Source organism: Elephantulus edwardii, unplaced genomic scaffold (genome assembly GCF_000299155.1).
Source record: "Elephantulus edwardii isolate Elephantulus edwardi_28Jun2011 unplaced genomic scaffold, EleEdw1.0 scaffold00163, whole genome shotgun sequence".
NCBI lineage: Eukaryota > Metazoa > Chordata > Mammalia > Macroscelidea > Macroscelididae > Elephantulus > Elephantulus edwardii.
This window is the reverse complement of record NW_006399913.1, coordinates 6,445,094-6,470,442: the sequence shown is the minus strand read 5'-3', so window position 1 is coordinate 6,470,442 and position 25,349 is coordinate 6,445,094. Positions and strand designations below refer to the sequence as shown.

The following is a 25,349-nucleotide window of genomic DNA, read 5'->3' as shown; positions in this document are numbered from 1 at the left end:
GTTAATAACAAAATAAGTAATCTCTGATCTTTTTCTTTAAACCACACATTATTATGAGAAATTGCACCTCCATTCAATTTAATTCAATTACATGTTTTATCCTGAATATATTATATTCCATCTGAGAGATATGCAAACTTCTATGTTCTGATATAATTAATGTGTATTTAAAAAGTTTATTTTTACCCTAACATTAATTCCTAGAGTAAGGATTATACATTAAAATTAGCAAAGGCATTTTTGAGACTTATACTAAGTATTGATAATTTTTTCCAAAATACTCACAGACTTATATCCTATCTACCAATAATCTAAAATAACCATTGCCCCATGCTCGTGTCACCTTGTTTAGTATCATGTTTTTATGCTAATCTTTGCCTCTTTGTTAACTGCAAATCAATATTCATTGATGCTTTTATTTACATTATATTTAGAATGTTTTAAGAACTCATGGGAATTTGAATCTTACAAATTGTCTAGGGTGCTGGTAACTTTCATATTGATGTATATGAGTTCCTTTTAGTTTCACTATAAAATCTTTGCCATCTTTGTGGATTTTATTTTTCATATTTTAAGCATTATATTTCAAATTCCTATTCTAGTTAAATCTATTTTATTTCTCTATCATGGTTGTGATTTTCTTTTACATTTATAATTATAAAGTTCCCCTCCCCAAACCAGGATCAGTTAAACATAGACTTTTAAAGGTTTTCTTTTTTACATTAGCCTGTAATTTTAATTTAAAATTAGCCCATCAATACATCAATAATTAATTCTGGTGTTTGATGATAAAAATCTTTGATGGTGAAATCATAACTGACTGCTTGACAATAAGAATGCATTATGTGTTGCTGCTAGCTACAAAGTCAGTGGTTTCAATTCAGCAGATGTCTGCAGAAGAAAGATGGGCAATCTCCTCCTGAACATTTATAGCCTCATCAACCTGATGGTGGGTCTCTGAGTCAGAATGCACTAGATGACAGAGGATTTGGTTTGCTTTTTTGTAAAGTAAATAAAACAAAGTTGGTGAATATACTTGAAAAACCATCCCATGATAAAGATTAAAAACCTATTTGATACATAATAGCTGTCTCAAAATGAAATTTACTTTCTTGGGGTGGCCATTCCTTTAGTTTTTCTTAAAAAAAAAGGTATTATATTCAGATTAAGAATATATCTATGAATTATAACATTTTAACATTATATTTAGTATTTAATGAATGCATACGATGGATCTTCAATTTAACGAAATTATTATTCTTTTAAATTATTAACCCACAAAAAGAATGTAAAATTGATTGAGCAAATTAATTTGGCTAAGTGTACATAAATTGTGTTTGGAGAGATTATCTTTATGAGAGAATCATGGGAAAACTTTTCATAAAGTAGCTCCCTGATGGGTTATATTTTGTTATTGGTTCGGTTTTAGGAACAGAGAAAGAAAGTAACTTCGGAAAATTTCTTTTAAACTTAATCCTGCAAGGTCACATGCTATCTCAATTTATCAAAGCTGCATTATCAAGATTAAGAGAAAGAACAAAAAGTATTACAATGTTGGCCTTAAATCCCCAAGTTTGGGAGTTATGACTGATACTGAGCAGCACACTCTTTCCAAGGTCCTACTCTAACTTTCCAGGCCATGGTCTCTGCAATTATATGCTATGCATCAGAGAGCTGAACAAAGACTAAGGCTGACAGAAGAGCAATTGATGGCTTTGAGCTTTGATGCTGGAAAAGAGTATTGAACATACTCATTAAACATGAGCCACCAGGAGAACAAATAGGTCCATCTTGGAGAGAGTGAAACCAAGTTTCTCCTTGGAGGCTAGGATTTTGAAGCTCCATCTGACATACTTTAGACACGTGGCTAGTGGAGATCGGTCCTTGGAGAAGGACATCATGTTTGGAAGGGTGGAGGGACAGTGGAGGAGAGGAAGATCCTGGATGAAAGGGACTTATACAGTAACTAGGGCGATGGGGGTAGGTGTGTTGGAAGTAGTGGGACTGGCTCAGAATAGAGCAGAGTTCAGAGCTGTTGTACATAGAGTTGCTTTGAGTCATAGGCAACTCAATGGCACATAATAACAACAACGCTAAGTACGCTAGTTCCACTTTTTTAAAACATATTTTTTCCTTTTAATTTTCATTTATTTACTTGCACAGGAGGAGTTTGCCCCTCCTTCTCCAGCAGAGCATCTGGTGGATGCGAACTATGCACCTTCAGGATTGCAGTGCAGCTTCTTGTCACTAGGCCACCAGAGCTACCTTAGTTCCACTTCTTATAAATATTCCAGATTCAGTATTATCATCACCACATTTTCCTTGAGGAAATGGGGACTCAAAATTGAAGATATGTTGACTGATGCAATATAGATAGCAATCAGAGGGTCTGGAAATGCAGGATCAGGTCTAGTTCCCTTTTTGGTCTGTCTGCTCTACATTCCCAACCCTGAATATCTCATCACTCTATTAGCTGCAAGAGCATTTTGTGAAGAAGAAATAACAAAAACACTTTTCATTTAAATTATGCTTTCAGAGAGTGTTAACTAAGTGAGGAGAAATGAGTAAAAGTTAAGCAAACTATCAATCAATCATGTATAGTTCTCTTGGTCGATAGCAGTGGAGCACTTAACTAATAAAAACACCATTGCTCAGTGAAAAGATTGTGTCTAGGAAAACCTATGGGAACAGTTCTGTACTGTGGAGTACCTGGCACAATACTTTAGAACACATATTAATTCATCAAATGAGTGAATGAATTAATGAATTTTAAAAAATCTAGGAAATACCTTAGGAAAAAAGCAGTGATCCTAATGTTGTTGTTGCTGATATTATGATCTGTCGAGTCACCTGCGACTCATGTTGTTGTTAATTGCTGTCGAATATGAAAGAGAGTCCTCGAAGCTTGGGTGCCTTTCATCCTCCCTCCAGGTTCATAGGGTTTCCGGAGGCAAGCTATGATGGAAATGGATACCACTCCTCCTTCCAAGCTTGTTTTAATCGGGGAGCTCCACCCCACTATGAGCCTGCGACTCATATCAACCCTATATACAACAGCCCTAAACTCTGCTCTATCCTGTGCCGATCTTCCTGTCTCTTATCCTCATAACCCTAGTCACTGAGTCAATCTATTTCATCAAGAGTCTTCCTCTCTTGCCCTGTCCCTCCAGCCTCCAAAGCGTGACACCCTCTCTAAAGACTGGTCCTCCTTGCAACATGTCCAAAGTATGTCAAAGCTTCAGAATTCTTGCCTCCAAGGAGCAGCCTGGTTTCACCCTTTCTAATTTCTAATAGAAAGGAAACAAACAAACAAAGCACAGAGAAAATCCTCAAGAAATAGTCGAGAAATTAGACCTGTGAACTGGTTTTGTTATTAATTGCTATTACTATTAAGTAGATAGTTAACTTCTATGACTCAGTTTTCTCATTTGTATAATGAAAAGACTGAACTAAATAATTCATCAGGTATTTACCAGCTGTAAAATTTTACAGTCTACCGTAGATGATCCTATTATTTTCTTATAAAATTTTCTTACCTTCCAAAAGGACAAGCACAATCATTTACGAAAATTACTTTCAAGTAGTCATGCTATCAAACACAAATTAAACACTTCTCAGGCTTCCTAGAAGTACATGAAAGTGGTTATATATTTCTAAACTCTTTAGAAATTCTCCTTCATAATTTTAAGTGCTCACTTTAAAAAGAAAACCCAAAACAACTCACGCCACAAAAAACAAAAACAACTTTTCCCCAAAAGTTTTATGCTTATTTAATGGTATGAAGATTTAAAGAGCCAAACACTTCGTATTTATACATGAATATAAAGCGAATGTTCTAGGAAACAGAAAAACATTATCCAGCCTCCTGTAATGTATTTTTTGCCCAGTAACTAAGAAACAACCCTATGTTGACAAAAATATATAGTCATTCTTCTTGCAAAGACTTGTTTTCATTGTTAGGGGGTATTGATTTGAGTAAGACTCAGTGACTATGAACAAAAGATCTGAACCCCTGTGTCAACTTCAAAACATCTGACACATTTGAGCCCATTGCTGCAGTCACTGTGTCAATCCATCTAGGTGAGGATCTTCCTCTCCTTTACCCTTCCTCCACCATTCCAAGCACAATGTCATTCTCTAAGGAACAGTCTCTACTAGAAACATGCCCAAAGTATGTGAGATAAAGCTTTGCTATCCTTTTCTCCAGGGAAGACTCTGGCTGCAACATCTCCAAGACACAACTATTTGTTCTTTTGAAAATCCATGGGATATTCAGTACTCTCCTCTAACATCACTGTTCAAAGGCATTATTTTTTCTTAGTCGGTCACCCTTATTCATTATTCAGCTCTCAGATACACAGCAAATGATTGAAAAGACCATTCATTGTCTGAATCAGGTCCTCAAACTAGTATCATTGCTTCTAAGTAATTTGGAGAGGTCCCTGACTGCAGTTTGCCAGTGCAATATGTCTTCTGATCTTCTGACTGCTAGTACCAACTATATTGATTGTAGATCGAAGTAAGATGAAGTCATTGACAACTTCAATTTTCCCTATCTATAATTATGTTCCTATTGGTCCAGTGGTGAGAATTTTTTTTTCTTGTTGGTGAGATGCAAAACCTATTGAAAACTACAGCCTTTTTGAGATTCTGCAGCAAGTATTTAAAGTATGATACAAGACAGTCAGAACTGACCTACAGCTAATCCTCTAGTGAGTTTTCAGAAGCAATTTAGTCACATAGAAGAAAACTGCCCATCTTTTTCCCTTGGAGTAGTTGGTGAATTTGAACCAGGTACCTTTGGGATTGCAGTGTAATTTCTTAACTCTAGGCTACTACACAAGACTGCAAAGTCATGATTAACCACTTTTCTACATTTAGACCTAGATATTAGTGCTTATAGAGATATCAGTTTTATTTTTTTGAGATAATAAGATTATTTTTAATAGTTTGCCTGTGTAACTAACATATCTTTTTCTCTCACTATCCTTCCATGCCTTTCTTCCTTTGCTGTAAAGCCAATTGGTAATTACTACACTATCACGCTATAGGAGATACTCGCTCATGCATTGCCTTCAAGTTGTAACTGATTAAAAACTGATTTTCCTTTGGGTTTCTGAGGTTATAAATTACATGGGCTGAGATTGCTCATCTTTCTTCTGCAGAGTAGCTAGATGATTTGAACTGTCAGAGAGGCACAGCCTTTGGGTTAACAAAACAGGTTTCTAGGAACTCTTCCACCATAACTCCTCTTAAAAGGAGTAAGAAGTGTAAAAATTCAATAAACCATCTAATTTCAGAGTTTCAATAATACTAGCCCTGACTCTTTTACAGAAATCAGAACGAAATATGGAAATTATTGAAAAATATTAGTATCACACGTAAGCTAAATATTTCTGAAGAGTATCCAAAAACAACTAAAGCTGGATATTGACAGAGAACTGTCAGAAGTTTAAGCTGAGTTTAGAAGAGGTTGTGGCAGCAGGGATATCATTGATGATGTCAGGTGGATCCTGGCTGAAAGGAGAGACTACCAGAAGAATGTTTATTTGTATTTTATCAACTACACAAAGACATTTGGCTGTGTGGATAATAATGAACATATGGCTAACATTGAGAAGGATGGGGATCTAAAAACATTTGTTATGCTCATAGAAACCTAAACCTACACTAAGAAGCTGTCATCCAAAGAGGGCAAAGAAACACTGGATTAAAATCAGGAAGGGTATATATCAGAGTTGTATTATTTCTCCATTTGTATTCAGTCTGTATACTGAATAAACGAATCATGAAGCTGGACTCTATGAAGGAGGAATGTGACATCAGGATTGGAGGAAGACACATAACACATTTTTGTTATGCAAATGACACACCCTTGTTTGATGAAACTGAGGAGGCCTTGAAGCATTTACTGTAGAAGATCAAGGACTATAAAAGCCTTCAAGATGGATTACATCTCAATGTCAAGAAAACAAATGTCCTCGTCATTGAGCTTATATATATATATATATATATATATATATGATAGACTGATAAAAGATTCAAGTTGTCAGTGATTTCATCTTGCCTGGATACAAAATCATCATCCTTGAGGCCACCAGTCAGGAAATTAGGAGACTTATTGTATTGGACAAGTCCACTATCAAGGACTTCTCCAATTATAGAGGAGCAATGGCCTATTTGAAGACTAAGGTGTGCCTGATTTAGACCTTGTCTTTTCAATCACCTGCTATGCATCTGAAAGCTGTACAATGAGTAAGGATTACAGAAAAACAATGTTCACCTTTGAGTTGTGGTGCTGAAGAAGAAAGAGTACTGAATACTCTAAAAGTACTGCAAAAGAAAAAATATAAATACATCTTGTAAATGCAGCCAGTGTGCTCTTTGGAGGCAAAGATAGCAAAGTTTCATCTCAATACTTTGGACATGTTGCTAGAAGTTATTCTTCAGAAAAGAACATCATGGTTGGAGATCTGGTGGGTCAGGGGAAAACCTGAAGACCCTCACAGAGATGAATTAACACAGTGACGGCAGCAATGGGTTCATATATTTTAGAGATTATGAGGATGGCACAGTTTAGAACAGAGTTCAGATCTGGTTTTCATAGAATCACTATTAATTATACTTGACTTTACTGTCCCTAACAACAACAACTGATCGCTTTGGAGATATTCGTAGAAGCTACAAAGAGTTTAGCAGGGCACTGGCAAATCCCGCAGCTGATCATTGCAACAATGAGAGAATTTTTCGTTTTCCACATTTCAGTAATACAAGGGTTAGTTTTTAGAACAGTCAAATGCAGAGATGGCATAGGTATTTATTATGTAAAGTTCCAATTCATTTCTCTTATTACAAGAAACCTTCAAAGAGATGAAATGTTAGAGCAGGAAAGGACCAAAGAGATCTCTGAGTCAGAACTCTTGCTTTAGAGATGAATGATCCATGGTTCAGAGAGATTCAGTCCCTTGTCCAAGGTCATTTCCATAAGCAATGTCAGCTCCCAGATCTATCTCTTCCTTCCAAGTGAAATATTATTACCACTTATTCTCTTCCTTACAGAGAAACGTATTCATTATAGTATTCATTTTTTACTCGATCCTCTGAGAAACTAGCTACTCAGAATAATGACAGCTCAGAAGAGGGCCAAGGAATGGTTTAACCTCCTCAGAAATGTAAGAGGAAGGATGAGACAGAAAGAAGATACTTTAAAAAAATGCCTGTTAAAAGTTAGTCATATCTGTGTCTCACTTCGCTGAGAGGGGTGTGTTTCTGGTACTCTTGTCTTATTGGTAGGTCAAGTCTGGGTTCCTCTTAAGGTCTGTATTTCTGGTGCTCTTGTCAGGAAGTCAACAATGGGTAGAGGGTGTCTGGGGCTAATACCACTTGAAGGTGAGTGAAGAGTGGTTGTTGTCAGGTCCTACTGGGTTGACTATAAGCCATAGTAGCTTGTGGAAACCAGATCTGAACCTTGTCCTATCCTATATCATTCTCACAACTGTATCTTGCTCAAGCCCATTGTTACAGTCCCTGTGTGAATACATCTGGTTGGGGATCTTAACCTTCCCAACATGATGTCATTTTCCAAGGACTGACCCCTCCTAACATCATGCCCAAAGATGTGTGATGAAGTTCAGCATCCATGCCTCTAAGAAATACCCTAATTGCACTTACTTTAAAAAAAGTTTCCTTTATTCTATTGGCAGTACATAGTATAGTCAGTATTCCTCAAAGGCATTGATTCTTTTTCAGTCTTCCTTATTCATTATTCCTTAGGAACTCATATGCATCATTTCCTTTTTCATTCCTATGTATCACTTTCAAAAGCATATGGCTTGGATCAGGTGTACCTTAGCCATTCAACTGGTATCTCTGATCTCTAGCATGTTGGGAGAGGTCATTGACAGTGAAAGGAGGAAGAACTAATAACAATATCACTCTGTAGACACATTGACTCCTACTCTTACTTCCTGCAACCAGCGTGTTCCTAGAGGCAGGGATGATGAAGCTTTATCTCACATACTTTGGGCATGTTATTAGGCGGTACTACTCCTTTGAAAAAAGACATTAGACCTGGAAAGAGCAAGACCTTCAAAACGATGGATTGAAACAGTGACTAAAACAATGGGATTGAACATATCAGAGATGATGAGGATGACACAGGATAAGACAAGGCTCAGAACTGCTGTTTATAGGGTCAGTATGAGTCACGGGTGACTGCACGGCACCTAACAATTCCTCCTCCATTGTAGTTTCAGAGGTGCAGAAAACAGTGAATGTATCATGCCCTTTGTCCTCTAGTAATCAGCTGAAATTACTTATTGTGAATGGATTAGCATTTATGTATATAACTCTCTATATTGAATATGTCAAGTATTTAATATCCTAGAATGTTCAGAAACTTTCCACTTTCATCCTAATAATAATAAATAATAAATCATCCTAATGTGAAGTATAGAAATACTATGCACTAGACATGGAATTCTTTTACTCAGCAGCATTTATTGAGAATAGACTATGTATTAGGGACTGTGCTAGGTAAGAGAATAACACAGAATCATTGTTTCAAGCCCTGAGTATTGTTCAGTCTACAGACTAAGGTGCAACTGATCCAGGCCATGGTTTTCACAATTGCTTGTTATGCATCTGAGTGCTGGACAATGAGTAAGAATGTCAGATAGATAAACAATAGTAAGATTAGAGAAGTCACAAATGACTATGAATACATTAGACACTCAGGTTTCTATTTATCAACAGCTTCTTAATAGTTTAGAAAGCAGGAAGCATGTGTTCTAAATCAAATTTTATATGATCTTGAGATCTGATAAAGACAGATTATTAATCTTCCCTGACTTAGTTTCTTCCTCTGCAGTGGTTGAAAGTGTGAATTTGTAGATCACTGAGATATAACTCAAGTGATTTTAACATTTCATAGCCATTGACCTAGGCCAGTTTCTTCATTAGTGTAATATATATTGTTTGCACAATAGCTCTGAATTCTATCCTTTCCTGAGCCAATCTCACTGTGACACAGCTGCCCCTATAAAAACAGCTATAGTGTCAATCCATCTCATCCAGGGTGTTCCACTCCTGGGCTATCCATCCACCCTTCCAAATAGGATGTCCTTCTCCAAGGAATGTTCCTTCCTGGCAACATGCCCAAATTATGTGAGATGGAGAATGAAAATCCTTCCATCCAATGAGTAGCTTGGTTTCACATTCTCCAAGACAGACCTATTTCAAAGGCATCAATTTTTCTTCTGTCATCCTTAGTCATTGTACAGTTCTCTAATATGTACCAAGTAATTGTGAAGACCATAAAAGACTGGATCAGGTATATATATATGTATGTGTGTGTGTGTGTGTGTGTGTGTGTGTATATCAGGCATATATATATGTATATATGTGTGTGTGTATATATATATATATACACACATATGAAATACATATTTGTAGTTATATGTGTGTATATAGATATCTCACTACAAATATATATTTCTTTATAAATATATATATGCTAAACTAATGAATAAACATATATAATTATATACATATATATTTACAGTGAGATATATAATATATAATATATAATATATAATATATAGTAACAACTCAGAATCCTGCCCTGTCCTAAGTCAGTCTCACTGACTCCTACACATCTACCTCCATTATCCCAGTTACTGTGTCAGTACAACTCATCTGGGTCCTCTTCTCCTACACTGTCCCTCCACCCTTCCAAGCATGATGTTCTTCTCCATGGACTGGCCCCTCCTGGCTACGTGCTCAAATTATGTGAGATGGAGCTTGAAAATCCTTGCCTCCAAGGAGAAACTTGGTTTCACCTTCTCCAAGACAGACATATTTGTTTTCTTGGCAGTCCATGGTATATTCAGTGCTCTTCAATCATAACTATAAATATTAACTCAAAAGTATGGAATTACATGTAGTCAAGTTAAATTCTTTCTGATTATATTTCAACATTAAAATGTGGGTAAGAGGGGAAAAGATATGCAAATTAGTGTTGCACAGGAAAACAGAAAATTCTCCCAACTAGTGAGCAAAATCCATATGAAAGAAGGAATAGAAGCATAGAAAAGGCATGTTAGAGTCACAAGTATAGCTTTTATGCACAGTAAGCAAATAAATCTCACAGGCCATAACAGAGTTATCATTTCAGTGCCATAGCTTACAGAACTTTCCAGGTTAAATGTTACTAGATACTAGGATACTCCCATATGGAGAATATTGCCATGATGTTAATTCAAATAGGAAATATTCACACATTTAAATTATTCTCATTGCCATGGCTCCACAGCAGGACATGCTGCCTGCTTTGGTAACTGACAGTTCTATTGTACAAAGAACTGTGATTACTTCATAAAGGTCAGTTCTCCCAAATCCCTGGAAACCATGGTAGGCCAACCCACCAAGATCACAGAAGCAATTAAAAGTATTTAACTGGGAAATTTGCCAGGACCAGATGGCTTCTGCCAGTGGGTTTTGTTTTTGTTTTAAATCGTCCAATACTCAGGAAACAGCATTTATTTGTCTCATATCTACTTATTTGTAGATCTTCATATTTGTATGACAATGTGCTCATCACAGGAAGTCTAACCCTGCATGGGCATTAGAATGTAGATGATTAAATGAAGTAAAACATTTACTTGTCATCTCCTCCTGTGCGACATCTAGCCTTGGGAACTTAACGGAGGATCAGTTAGGAGACATTTGTTACTTACCTAAACGAGGAACCTGAGTGGCTCAGTGGTTAAAGAATCCATTTGTATGGTGGGTAATCCAATTCACTAGATGCTTCACAGAAAAAAAGATGTGGCAGACTGCTTCCATAAAGATTTACAGCCTTGTAATTCTCATATAACTCTTTGGAGTAGTTCTAGTTGGCCTTATATAGTTCCTATGAGATGGAGCCATTAGCAGTTGTTTTGGGATATGAAAACACCACTTCCCGACTATATTCATTCATTCATTCTCATTCTCTCTTTCTCTCTCTCTCTTACACACACACACACAACACAGAGTTCCACTGAGTTTAAATCGACTCATAACTGACCCTTCCTCAGGTTCTAAAAAGCAGTAAATCATATGGGAAATTGCTTTTCTTTCTTGCATGGAGCAACTGGTGGATTTGAACTCTGCGTATTTGGGTTGGCAGTGTAACTTTTTACCATTAGGCTTCAAGAGCTTCTTATATAATTTTTTTTAATTATACAAGCAATCAAATAAATAAAATATAAAACAAACTAGACAGTAAATCCTAAAATTCTATGTAAATGAAATCAACATCATTGATTTGAGTGAATTATTCATTTAGGATAAAACTACAAAGAGGTAATTCTGTCCAGTAACATAAGCACAGTTCATCTTACATGGATGTTTTAGGGGGGGGGCGAGGGAATCTGCATTTTACTAAAAGTTATTTTATGTATTACTAGTGTTGCAATTTTATTTATACAAGTTAAAGTAAGAAAATCGTTAGTGTAAAAAATGAAGAATTGTTCAAAAACCCTAGCCCTGAGAGAGATGCAAATCAAGACAACCATGAGTTATCATCTCACTCCAGTAAGACTAGCAAAATTTAACAGAACAGCAAGCAACAAATGCTGGCAGGTTGTGGAGAGACTGGAACCCTTATTCACTGTTGGTGGGAGTGTAAAATGGTGCAACCACTGTGGAAAGCACTGTGGTGCTTTCTCAAAAAGTTGCAAATAAAGATACCATTTGACCCAGCAATTCCACTACTGGGAATATACCCTAAAAAGACCATAAATGACATCCAAGTAGTTATATGTATACCCATGTTTATCGCGGCTTTGTTTACAATAGCAAGGAGTTGGAAACAACCTAAATGCCCATCAACAAACGAATGGGGAGAGAAGCTGTGGCATATTCGCACAATGGAATACTATGCTGCATTGAAAAACAAGGAACTCATGCAATATTATTCAAAATGGGTGACCCTGGAGGACATTATGCTGAGTGAGGTATCTCAGTCACAAAGGGACAAATGCTATATGGTGCCACTGTTGTAGAATGAGGCTGGCATTGGGGTGGGGGTAAGACTGAGAAAAACTGGATGAAATATGTTTATGGCACTGAAGTCTATGGGGGAGAGAATAGTCTAAAAGTATTATATTTTAGGGCATTATTTTTATCATAGGAGTATGCAATGAGGGTTGCAGAGTGGACTATATTTGGGGGTAGGGGGTGGGGTTTGGGGAGGTGCGGGGGGGGGATTGTGTACCAATGAGGGAGTTTTTCTTTTGCTTTTCAAGGAGAGGAGCAAATGGGGGGAGGGGGGAGGGGTTTGTGCGGGGAGAAGGGTGCAACAATGAATGAATGGAATCCCGAAATCTCTGTAGATGTTCATTGAAATGAAAAATAAACAACCTAAATTAAAAAAAATTTTAAAAAAATGACACAATCTTCTCATGACTACAAAAAAAATGTAATATAAGGAAATTATAAATAAAAAAATAAAATTTTACCAGAGACTATGCAAAATTGTGGATGCATTCAAAATATCAGTATTTATTTATGGCATCCCATATATAACCTAACCTGTGTTCATTAGAAGGGCCTGGGAAAGAAAGATGTCCCAGTTGCAAGGAGCCTAAAGTACACTGAGAACTTGATTCTATAAGCTCCTAGAAAAACCAAGTTATTTAAGAAAATGACTGATTTTAATATCTCATAAGAAAAAGTTCAAGAATATGAGAGTCTGTTTGCAAGGCATCTTGTAAACATATTTGATAAAAATTGAACATCAAAAAGAATCATAAACCTTACTTTAGCATATATAGTCTTGTAATTTAGCCAAGATTTATTTTATATTATTAAAAATTAATCTTATACTAATTGATAGTTAAAGAAAAGCATTATGTCATCCTATCTTCATTGAAGTAACATCTTAAGATAATTTGTTCAAATTTGTATTTGAGTTTTGTAAATAAACTAGTAGAAAAATAAAAAAGATAATGAAAAATTCTTCCTCATAGAGAAAAAAGTGTCATTGTGAAGGAATAACACAATTCTAAAACAACCACTTTTAACATCCATAATAATAATTGTTTCATACTGTATCTTAAATCCACCGGAACAAAGATCACTGGAGAACATAATATCCCTGTTGTGAGAGAGCATCAAGGATTTCATAAAAACCAAAAAGTTAAAAGAATATTTACACAATAGACAGATCACTTATTAATCAAATTAGTATCACTAATACAGAGAGAATATCATATTATGCACTCTGAAGTATATGGCATGATCTATGAAGTGCTCTTGACAAGAAGTCTAACTTCAATCTCATCAAGGGTTATACTTTTGTTCCAAACTATAGGAAAAATAGGAACAAGAATCTAATTTAATGTTACTCTGGAAAAAAACACAAAAATATGAATAATTTTGGAAGATAACAGTTCAAGTCTGGTAAGAAATAACTAATTATAAAGCAAAGTATGTTTTTGGGACAATAGATAAGACATGAACACAAACTGTTTATTAGATTATATTTTATCTTTTCATGTGCTTGTGTTTGACAATGATATTTCAATCATTCTGGAAAAGAACTATTTTAAGAAAGATAAAAACTTCTTTAGTATTTAGGAGTATTTAGTATTTAAGTGTCATGAAGATTTGAACTTCATTCCAATTTTTCAGGAAAAACAAAAAGGTGTTTGTATGTCTGAGAGAAAGAGACAAAGAAAAGATAGAGAGGAGGAGATGGAGAGGACAAGAGAGTGAGAAAATGAGAAAGGCTGGGAGCAAATGATAACAATTAGTCAATAGATAAAGGTTAGAAAATTGTCTATTCTTCTTTCAAACTTTCTGTAAGCTGGAAATAGTTGAAAATAAAAATTGAGGAGCAAGGTGAGTGTTTATTGGGAAAAGGTAATAGATTCTTCCAGATAAAAAGAACTAAATGTGACTAAATTGTAATGGGTAGACCATGATTGCATGCTAGTTTAAAAAAAATTAAAAAAAGATAAATAATTTGTGTCGATAATTGAGGAATTTGAATGTGGAATGAATATTATTAAACTATATTAGGACATTATCGTTCATAGGGAGCTGCGTTACTATGCTGAAGGTTGCAGCTCTCTGCTGGTTTGAATCCTCAAGCCATGCCTTGAGCACTCTCCTCTTGTGCACTTTATAGACTCAAAAACCCTTCTGGAGCTTCAGCTATGAGTTGGTTCTGACTCAACAGCCATGGGTTGTTGTTACTGTTGTTGACATCATTGTTAGTAATTGTCTATGTAGTAATGTTGTTATGCTCATGTAGGGATGGATATTAAAGCGTCTACATATACAACTTCTGATTCTGCCCACCAGAAATATCTAAATAAATAAGAGAAAGATCAAAAGATTTATGATCTAATAGAGAAGCAAACAGAAAGATAGCATGTATGTGGCATATTGCTAATAATTGTTAAATTAGGATGTTCTGAATGTTTAGTATACTATTATTATTTCAACTTTTTGCTAACTTTTCAAATTGTTATAAAAATTGGAAAAAACCTGTAAGCTGATACACATTTTGGTAGTTTTCAACAAAGAATAATATAACTAGAAGTATACAATCTCTGGTAGTGAGCAGATTTTTAATAACATTTGGTTTCCTCTCCTTTCTTCACTTAAGCACTACTATATTTTCCAATATAGAAATCAATTAACACATGGAGGAAATTAAGGGAGTCTTATTGGGTTGATTGGACAACTTTGGGTTTAGTGCACATGAAATACATTCAATTACTAGCAAATGCCCTCTTGATTTCCATGTCTGTTAATTTGATCTTGTTAGTTAGTTCTGAATTTTTCCAAGGAAATGAGACTATATAATATGTTCCTATTAACCGCCTCTGTTCTAGCTCTTCCACTTAAGCCTATCCAAGTGAAGAAAATATTCCGGCCTGTGCATGTCCCTCCCACCACTTGCATGTACATGCTATATTCATTTAACATGCCAATTGAAGACTGCAAATATAATTTTATTGTATTTATTCTTTGAAATTTCGTACTCCCAGTGCAGCTAGAATTGTCGAAGATGAATGCTTTTGCAACTTTTCAATATTGTTTATTACTAGAATTAAACATGTTTTAGCAATTTAATTCTTTCTCAACATTAAGATATGTGGAAACAAAGATGAAGTTGCCAGTTCGTTGGATCCACATCCAATATCAATAGTTGCAGCAATCAAGAAATCAAAAGACATCTTGCACTGGGAAATTCTACTGTTAAGAGCACCTTTAAAGAGCTAAAGAGCACAGTTGTCAGTTTAAAGACTAAAGTGAACCCGATCAATGCCACAGTATTTTAAATTGATTCTTATGCATCTGAAAGTTAGACAATGAATAAGGAAGACCAAAGGAGAATCAATGCCTTTGAATTGTAGTGTTGGAGAAAAACATTGTATATCTCATGAACTGCAGAAAATCAAACAAGGTTTTGAAGAAAGTGCAACAAGAGTGGTTCTTAGAGACAAAGATGAAAATTGGTCTCACATAACGTATTTTGAATATGTTGTCAAGAAAGGCTAGTCTTTGGAAAAAGCCATTATGCTGGGGAAAGTTGAGATTCAAGGAAAGAGAGAAAGACTCTCTAAAATATGGATAGACAGTGACTGCAACAATGACTCAAGCCTGTCAAACATATGAGGATGGCACAAGGTAGGACAAATTTTTTTTAATTTATTTTAATAGACATTTACAGAGGTTTTGGATTTCCATTCATTCATTGCTGCACTTTTCTCCCTGCCTACTCGTCCCCACCAACTCGCTCCCCCCTCCAAAAAGAAAAAGAAAAAAAATATTCCTTCATTAGTATACAATTCCCACCCCCCACCCCCACCCCCATTCAGAATTAAGGTTGCATAGAGAAGTGTACTCAGAGTAGGACAAATTTCTAACTGTTATCCAGAGGGTTTCTATGAGTTGTAGTCAACTCAATGGTATCTAAGAACTACTAAATTATAGCCCACATTTACACTTTTTTTTAAAATCAAATTAACACAAGAGGTGTTAAAACACTTAGAATATATGCAAAAGTTTCTATATTATATAAAATCCAAGTTATTATATCAGAATTGTAATTTTCTCACTTTAGCCATCCAGAATGGTTCTATATTGCTTCAGAGAAGAGGAAGATTCATTGGCAGAAGTGAAAAAGTGTCACAGAATTTAAATGCAGTAGTACATTTGAATTCTCACTGAAGTGCAAACTGAAGTATTTTCTTTGTGAGTCTCTCCAACAAACACTCAGACAGGGACTGATATTGTTTACACTTCAGTACAATGTACAATGAACAAGATACCACTGTATGATGTAAAACAAAAAGACACATTAAATATTTCTAAAATGATAAATGTATCCATCCCTATAATAATATGCTATAGCTATGTCGATATATCAGTCTCCCTTCAATTCACCAAACATTGAAAATTTTTATCCTTGTGAGTGAGACTATATAAAGATTATATTCAGAAGATTATTCTAGCAAGTATTTGCAGGAATAGGAGTGAATTGGAAGAATATACTGTAGTGAAAATTGTCTATGAATTATTGTGTGGAATGGCACACAGAAAATTTCTTTAGAGCCAGAGATTGAAACTAAGATTAAGTGTGATCTACTCCTAATACATTAGACTGATGGCACAGTAAAATCCAGTGTTTTGCTTCCATGACCTTGAGAAGAAAGCTAAAATTCTGGAAATCTTTTAAACCTAAAATGTTTCAGCAAAATGTAAGATATTGTATGGGGGCTCATTCAGTGGCAACAGATCTTCAAAGTTGATTTACATTGCATGATAATGGCAATTGCTGTATTTCCATTCTGTACGATGCTGTGAATCAACATTATCATCATTAAATATTTATCCAGCACTTCTGGCAAGTTGCTATGGCAAAATTATTTTCTAACAACTATTCTTATCTAATTATAGACAAAATAGATAATGTGAATATAAAGAGGCATGAACAAATGACATATTGCAATATTTGCAGCTTTATTAAACAACTACATGAAAGGAGGTCTTTGAAAATACAAAGTATATAGAAAATATGGCCTAGTGAAATGAAATGAAATAACATATAAGAAGATAAGTCCTGGCAAATAAATGACTCCAAATATATAAAGATGATTTTGAAATGGAAATATGAGAAGGTAAAATAATGGAAGAATGTGAGTGTAAATAAAACAGTTTCCAACAAGAGGTAAGGATAAAGTAGATATGGCTTAAAGGAAATCAATTGGCTCTTTATTGACCAAAATGTTTACAAGAATCTTTCCTGTGAGGTTCTTTAGGTGCTAAAGATATGGGAATAATTAAGTTATGGTTGCTACTGTCCAGGAGCTCTCAGGCAAACGGGGGAGAAAAGACGTGGAAAACAAATGGCATTCACTAATGTGTGCACTTTGAATAAACTGAGGGTAAGACTTCAGGTAACACTTCAGTGAACTGAGTTTTAAGCTGGAGTAAAGTAGAAGGCAAATAAAAAAGAGGAAGACTCTCAAAAAGATGGATTGACACAGTGGACGCAACAATAGTTTTAAACACAGCAGAGATGTGGAGATAGGATATCTTTGGGCATAGGATGCAGAAAGCATTGCAGATGCAATGCTGTATAGATGAGGCACATTAGTATAAATAATGCTCATACTGTCTGTTGCTGTTGTGTACCATAGAATTGGAAATGACCGATAGCTGACCCTCCTGTGGGTTTTCAGAAATAATTAATTGCACGAAAGAAGATTGCCCATCCTTCTCCCGAAGAGCAGCTTGTGGCCTGGAATTTTATGCCTTTGGGAATGCAGCACAGGTTATTGCCACTAGGCAACCCTTACTGTCTAGAAACAGTAAATAAATGCATAAGCAAATAATTGCATACTGAACGATAAAATAAATTTTAGCATGACAGCAATATGTCCTGCACGACAGTAAAAGAGACATGTGAGTGAGTGTCAGAAGGCAGATTGGAAAGAGTTTTTCCTTGCACATTGATCACTTTGGATTTCATTTCTTCCTTTTTTTATTAATTTTAATGAACGTTTACAGAAACTTAGGGTTTCCAATCATTCATTGTTGCACTTTTCTTCTTGACCACCCCTCCCCCCATTTACTCTTCTCCTTGAAAAGTAAAAGAAAAACTCATTGTTATGCAATCCCTCCCCCAAGTCCACTCCACTGTTCAGCCTTCATTCTGGACTCCTGTCATAAAAATAATATCCAATCATATGTCTTTTAAACAGTTCTCTCCTTCATCTGTTTCAATGCCTTATACATCATTCCTCCCCTACTTCTCTGTCTTCCCTTAATCCTGATGTCAGTCTTGTTTTACAACAGTGGCCCTATGCAATTTTGTCCTTTTGTAACAGATATTTCACTTAGCATAATGTCCTCTAGGGTCATCCATTTTGCATAGTATTTCATGAGTTCCTTGTTTTTCAATGCTGCATAGTATTTCATTATGTGAATATACCAGAGCTTCTCTATCCATTTGTTTGTTGATGGGTATTTGGGTTGTTTACAGCTCTTTGATATTGCGAACAAAGATTCAATAAACATAGGTGTGCATATATCTGCTTGGGTGGCAGTTATGGTTTCTTCCCAGTAGTGGAATTGCTGGGTCAAATGGTATTTCTATTTGCAACTTTTTGAGAAGGTGCCATACAGCCTTCCATAGTGGTTGCACCACTTTACACTCCCACCAACAGTGAATAAGAGTTCTAGTTTCTTCACAACCTCTCCAGCATTTAATGTTTTCTGCTCTGTTAAGGTTTGCTGTTCTTACTGGGGCGAAATGATATAGTTGTTTTGACTTGCATCTCTCTTAGAGCTAGGGACTTTGAACATTTCTTCATGTGTTTGTTTGCCATCTGAATGTCTTCTTGGTGAAGTTTCTGTTCATATCCTGTGCCCACTTTTAATTGGGTTGTTTACCTTTATATTGTTGTGGTGCTCAAGTTTTATCAATTATAGATATAAGTCCCCTGTTCGACATGTCATTACCAAATATTTTCCCCCAATCTGTGGCTTCCCTTTTTACCCTGATGGGGAAGTTTTTGGATGTGCATAAGATTCTATTTTATCCTCTCCTGTCTGTAGATTTTCCAGGATGCCTGGATGGGCTTCATTTTATAAGCAATGGAATAGCAACTGAAGATTCAAACACAAAAGACAAGCACGTAAACAGTTTAGAAGACATTATTTATGCAGTGTTAGGACAAGAATGGGACATTCTTAGCACTGTCCAATTTTGTATTTCTGGATAGATTTAAGTGTGAAGTACTCAGGTTCACTGAGAAAAATAGATATTGACATGCCATTTGGGGACAATTAAACCAAGGTTAAGTTGTGAGAATAAAATTGTACTAAAAACTTAAAAATACATATGTATATATATTTTCTGAAGAAACACTGGTGGTGTGGTAAATGCATATTGGGTTACTAACCTAAAGTTTATGGTTTCAATCCACCAGGCCTTTTTGGGAAAAATGTGAGATAATCTCTTATCATAAAAATGTGTAGATCCAGAAAGAAAAAGGTGGGTTTTTGCCATGAGTTAAAATTGAGTTGCATTATCCTTACAATCTCTGCTATGTTCAAGTTCATTGTTTTAGTCACTGTGTCAATCCATCTTGATGAAGGTCTTTCTCTGACCATTCACCATTATATATATTCTCATTAACCTTTATCCTCGAATCCCTTCTATCTTGAGAGATCATCATTCTTGAATTACATCGGAAATGAAAGTCTTTATCATTAGGGCTGTCTAATCAACTATCATAAAACCTTTAGGTCCCAGATCTAGTGTCATTATAATGCTGAGACTGAAATGGCTTTAAAGTTTTTCTAGTTTAAAAAATTTCCCAGTTTTACAGATCAGTATATAGTGGACCAGAATAACCAGATGCCTGTCCAAAAAAAGTCATACATTAGTTTTGATACAAATAACTTTCAAGTCTTATCTTCTGATTCTTAGTCTAGTACTCATCTTGCAATACTAAATCAAACTCATTCACTGGAGGGTGCTAGTCATTAAGGAGGGCTGTGATTGATTTTTCTCAGTAAAGTTGAATTGTAGTGTAGTGCCCTTATTTTGACATTACTAATATCTTACTCATGTACAATTGTAAGTGAATATGACAGCTTTCTTTCCATATAAAGAGATATAAAGAGTTATTCAGGGAAATAATAATGAAATTTCCTAGAGTAGATAAATTATTCCTTAGAAAGTTACAATATTTTAACAGATTGAATATATGGTCTCAACAATTAAGTTGGTATTGTTGACAGAAACAGTAGGCATAATGTAGAGGAGTTACCAATCACTGTTACTAACTAATATTAAATGAGCAGAGAAAAGTGAGAGCTAGCTCTATTATAGTTTCTAAAGTAATTTTCTCTGTGGGTAGTTTAAATAACCTAGTTTATTCATCTAGTTAGTAATTTTAAAAATGTTTTTAAAACAATCTCTCAGAAAAACAAGTAGTTTCTACATAAATTTTGCATTTCATAGAAACACCACCAAATAGTCGTAGTACATGAAGGAATTTGACACCCAGAGATAGGGAGTAGCTTTCTAAATTTGTTAGAACATCCTCAATATTCATGTATTGAAGCACATATTATTTTCAAGAAATTATTAAGGTTTTACTTCATATCAAGGCAAAACTCATTTACATGATCCATTGTTGGTGAAATATGGACTTTCAGCTGTCTATCCAAGAGATTAGGTAGTAGTAGATTACCTATATACTTGTCAGTAGGTAAAAGAATTATGGCTCCAACCTAAAGGCAAGTGGTTTGGCTCTACCAGCTGCTCTGTGGGAGAAAGATGGACAATTTCCTCCAGTGCAATTTAAAGCCTCTGGAAACTCACTGGAGAGTCAGCTATGAGTTGGTTAGAACTTATTGGTGATGAATTGGAGGGTTTGAAGGAGCTGTTTATGGCAGTGGTATTTTTTGTAGTAACTTCCCTTAGATTATTATTGAATATATATTTTTCAATATTTGTTTCTATCTTAATATCACCTTTCTCATTTTTTTGAGTTTTTGTGCTGTGACTTACCAAATAAAAAGAAATACACAAATAAAGCCACTGTAATCAATTTAGTTTAGTTCATAGTAACCCCATAATATACAGTAGAACTCATCCCTAAGCTTTCAAAAAATATAAATCTTCAGAGAAGCAAACTGGCACATTTTTTTCTCCTGTGAAGTGGCTAGCAGGTTCTAACAACAATTATTTTTTATATAGTTGTAAAAATCTTCAATAAAATCCTGGCCAGTAGAATCCAACAGTACATTAAAAAATAATTCACAATGACCAAATGGAATTCATGACAAGAATAAAAGAATGGTTCAACATAAGAAAGAGAATGAATGGAATTCATCACATTAACAAAGCAAAGAACAAGAACCATATGACCCTATCAATTGACACAGAATAGGCCAAAAATCTAAAATCCTTTCCTGATTAAAACATTCAACAATATAGAAATAGAGGGAGATTTCCTCAACATCATGAAAAAAATATGTGCAAAACAAAGAGCCAATATAATTCTCAATGGAGAGAGATTAAAAACATTCCCCTTGAGAATAGGAAAGAAGCAAGGATGCCCATTGTCATCTCTCCTCTTCAATATTATATTAGGATTTTTTTTAGCTAGAGAAATAAAGCAAAAGAAGGAAGAAGTGTTCAAATTGGCAAAGAGGAGGTAAAATTATCTCTACATGCAGATTATTGAACATAAACTTAGAAAACTATAAAAACTCATCAAGAAAACTACTGGACATAGTTGACCAATTCAGAAAACTAACAGGATAAAAGATCAACACACAAAAATCAATTGCATTTCTCTACAGTGGCAAGGAGAATACATAAATGGAGCTGGAAAAACAAAACAATGCTTATCACAATAGCTAATCACAAGATTAAATACTTGGGAGCAAAGCTAACTAGAGACAAAGACCTATACAAAGAAAATTAAAAAAACAAGAGACCTGGAGAATTGGAAAACTATACCATTCTGATGGATAGGAAGACTCAATATTGTGAAAATGACAATTCTACCAAAGGTAATCTATTAATTCAATGCAATCCCAGTATAGGTACCAATTCCATTCTTTGAGATGGGATAGAAAATTTTCAATTTTATTTAGAATGGAAAGGAACTCTAATTAAGTAATGTTGTTGTTGTTGTTATGTGCTGTTGAGTCACCTGCAACTCATAGTGACCTTATGTACAACAGCCCTAAAACCTGTTTTATCCTGTGCCAATCTCACTGTCTCCAACACACCTACCCCCATTACCCCAGTCACTGAATTAATCCACTTCATCAAGAGTCTTCCTATTCTGTGCTGTCCCTCCATTCTCCTACTCGTGACATCCTCTCCAAGGACTGGTACCTCCTTGCAATATGTCCAAAGTATGTCAGATAAAGCTTCAGAATCCTTGCCTCCAAGGAGAAGCTTGGTTTAACCCTCTCCAAATCAGGAAAGCACTATTAAAAAGAGAAACAAGGTAGGAGGTGACATCATACTCTCTGATCTCAAATCCTACTATCTAGCCATGGTGGTCCAGACAATGTAGTACTGGTATGGTGACAGACACATAGATCAATTGAACAGAATTGAGAACCCAGAATCATATCATCTACCTATGGTCAACTGATTTCTTTACAGGGAGATGAAACCAGTTAAGTGGGAAACAAAGGCTTTTTAACAAATGGTGTTGGCAAAATTGGTAAACCATCTGTAGAAAACTCAGGCAAGACCCACATCTCACACCACCTGCACCTGCAAAACCTGACTCAAGAAAGATTAAGTACCTAGAAGTAAAACTAAAACTAAAGACTATAAACTTCAAAGGAGAAAGGTTTGGAAGAACTCTAAAAACTCTAATCCACAGCATGAACTGTCTTCCAAGCATAATAAAATTCTTCCAATCAAGAAAGAACAAAATAGACAAATGGGATCTTCTAAGAATCAAGATTATACATTTGATATGCAATCCCAATGCACATCAAAAAATATCTCCAACAGGGTAAAAAGGAAACCCACAGACTGGGGGGAAATATAGGGCAATGACCTATCTGATAAGGTATTTAAAATTTATAGAATACACCAGCAAATGAACAAAAAAAATTTAAACATTCCAATCACAAAATGGATGCAGGATATGAATAGAAGACATTCAGATGACAAACAAAAACATTAAGACATTTTCAAAATGCCTAACTATCAAATGGCTGTAAATAAAAACAAGTATGAGATCCTTTTCCGGTTCATAAGCAAAATGATTGGGAGTTCATACTTCTGTATGACGTGTGTTACCCTTTAAACCTTCTTATGACATAAGCACATTTATCCATCTGACATGAAAAAAATAAAGAAATAAATACAACTATGAGATATCATCTCATCCCAGCAACAATAACAGAGTTCAATAGAGAAGCAAACAAATGTTGGTGAGGTTGTAGAAAGATTGGAACCCTTATTCACTTCTGGTGAAAGTGTAAAATCACTATTGAAGGCAGTATGGCACTTTTTCAAAAAGTTAGAAATATAAAAACCATTTAACCACTACTGTGAATAAACACCAAAGAAACCAGAGCCATCACTCAAACAGATGTATGCACACCCACATTTACAGCAGCATGATTCACAATAGCAAAGGGATGGAAGTGCCCATCAACAAACAAATGGATAAAAATAACAGTATATCCACACAATGAAATACTATGCAGCACTGAAAAACAATGAACCTGTTAAACATTAGACAATACAGGGCAGCCTGGAGGACATTATACTGAGTGAAATATCTTGGTCCCAAAAGGCCAAAAACTGCTTGACACCACTGTTATAAAATAGGACTGACATGGGTGGTTGGACGGAAACTGGAAAAGAGTGAATATATAATGAATACTACATTGGAACAGATGAAGGAGAGACCTGTTGACAAGGAATATATGATTAGGTATTATATGTATGATAATAGTCAAGAATAAGAGGTGCTTTGTAAAGAGAATCGGGGAGGAAGGGAAAGGAAGAGAATAGAAGGAAGGGAAGGGGAAGGAAATTGTACAACAATGAATGAATGAAAAAAAAAACCTTTTTGCAAACTTTAATTAAAATAAAAATTTAAAAGAAGCAGCAAAAAAAAAAAACCCACACAAAAACCCCCACCAAACTATAAACCTCTTGGTTGGTAGACATCCTTTAAACAGTATGTTTGTTACCTAGGCGCCTCTGGCTCAACAAAAAAAATTTTATTGATTGTTGTATTACTGCATTTACCTTATTATATAAATGCTGCAATAGAGGAGGAGAGAGTTAATATGAATATGCCTCTTCATTGACCCAGTTTGAGAATGAAATGAATGTACAGAAAGTATTACTAAATAATTCCTAGATGCTTTGAAAAGGATATTATCTAAGTTGACTTTCACAATAGGACTCTGAGGATAAGGCTATTAAATTCAATTGCTATCTTACCTACTTGGTACTAACAGACAGGAGATCAGAAAATATATTAAACTTGGAAAGTCTGTAGTCAGGGATCTCTCCAAATTATTGAGGATCAATCATTAGTTTGAGGACTAAGTTATGTCTAATTCAGGCCATGGTCTTTTTAGTAACTTGTTATGCATCAGAGAACATCAATAAGGATAATAGAAGAGTTAATGTCTTTGAGTTGTTGTGTTAGAGAAAAGTGCTGAATGTCCCCTTGACTACCAAGAAAACAAACAAATATGTCTTAGAGAAGGTGCAGCCAGAATGCTCCTTGGAGGCAAAGATGATGAACTGTTATGTCATATACTTTGGACACATTGCTAGGAGAGGTTATTCCTTGGAGAGGGACATCAAGTTTGGAAAGGAGGGCAGACAGTGAAAAAGAAGACCCTCAGCCAGCTGAGTTGATACAGTCGTTGTAGCCCTAGGCTTGGTGTATCAGAAATTAAGAGGACAGCACAGGACAGAACAGAATTCAGATTTGTTGTTCATAAGTCGCTATGAGTCATATTCAACTTGATATCACCTAACAAAAACAATTGTCCAGTCAAAACTAACTCATAAATGACCCTCCAGTGGGTTTTCAGAGGCAATAAATCACATGAGAGGTGATTTCCCATAATATCCAAAAATCCAAAAGGCATCCAGACAATTCCAATTCATGGTAACTATGTAAAGATCATGGGGGGACAGAGTAAAACTCGATATATTGTTTCCAAACATGTAAATCTTTACAGAAGCAGATTGCTACATCTTTCCCCAGCAGAACTGTTGAGGGTTCAGACTTCCAACCGTTTGAAGATGAGCCCTTAAC

The 25,349-nt window shown here is 35.3% G+C and overlaps 1 protein-coding gene across 3 annotated transcripts in view; it reads right to left on the bottom strand.

The window, feature by feature from the left end:
• DLG2 (discs, large homolog 2 (Drosophila)) overlaps positions 1 to 25,349 on the bottom strand; it is a 1,891,340-nt gene that overhangs the window by 1,252,044 nt on the left and 613,947 nt on the right. The gene's annotated exons all lie outside the window — the stretch shown is intronic.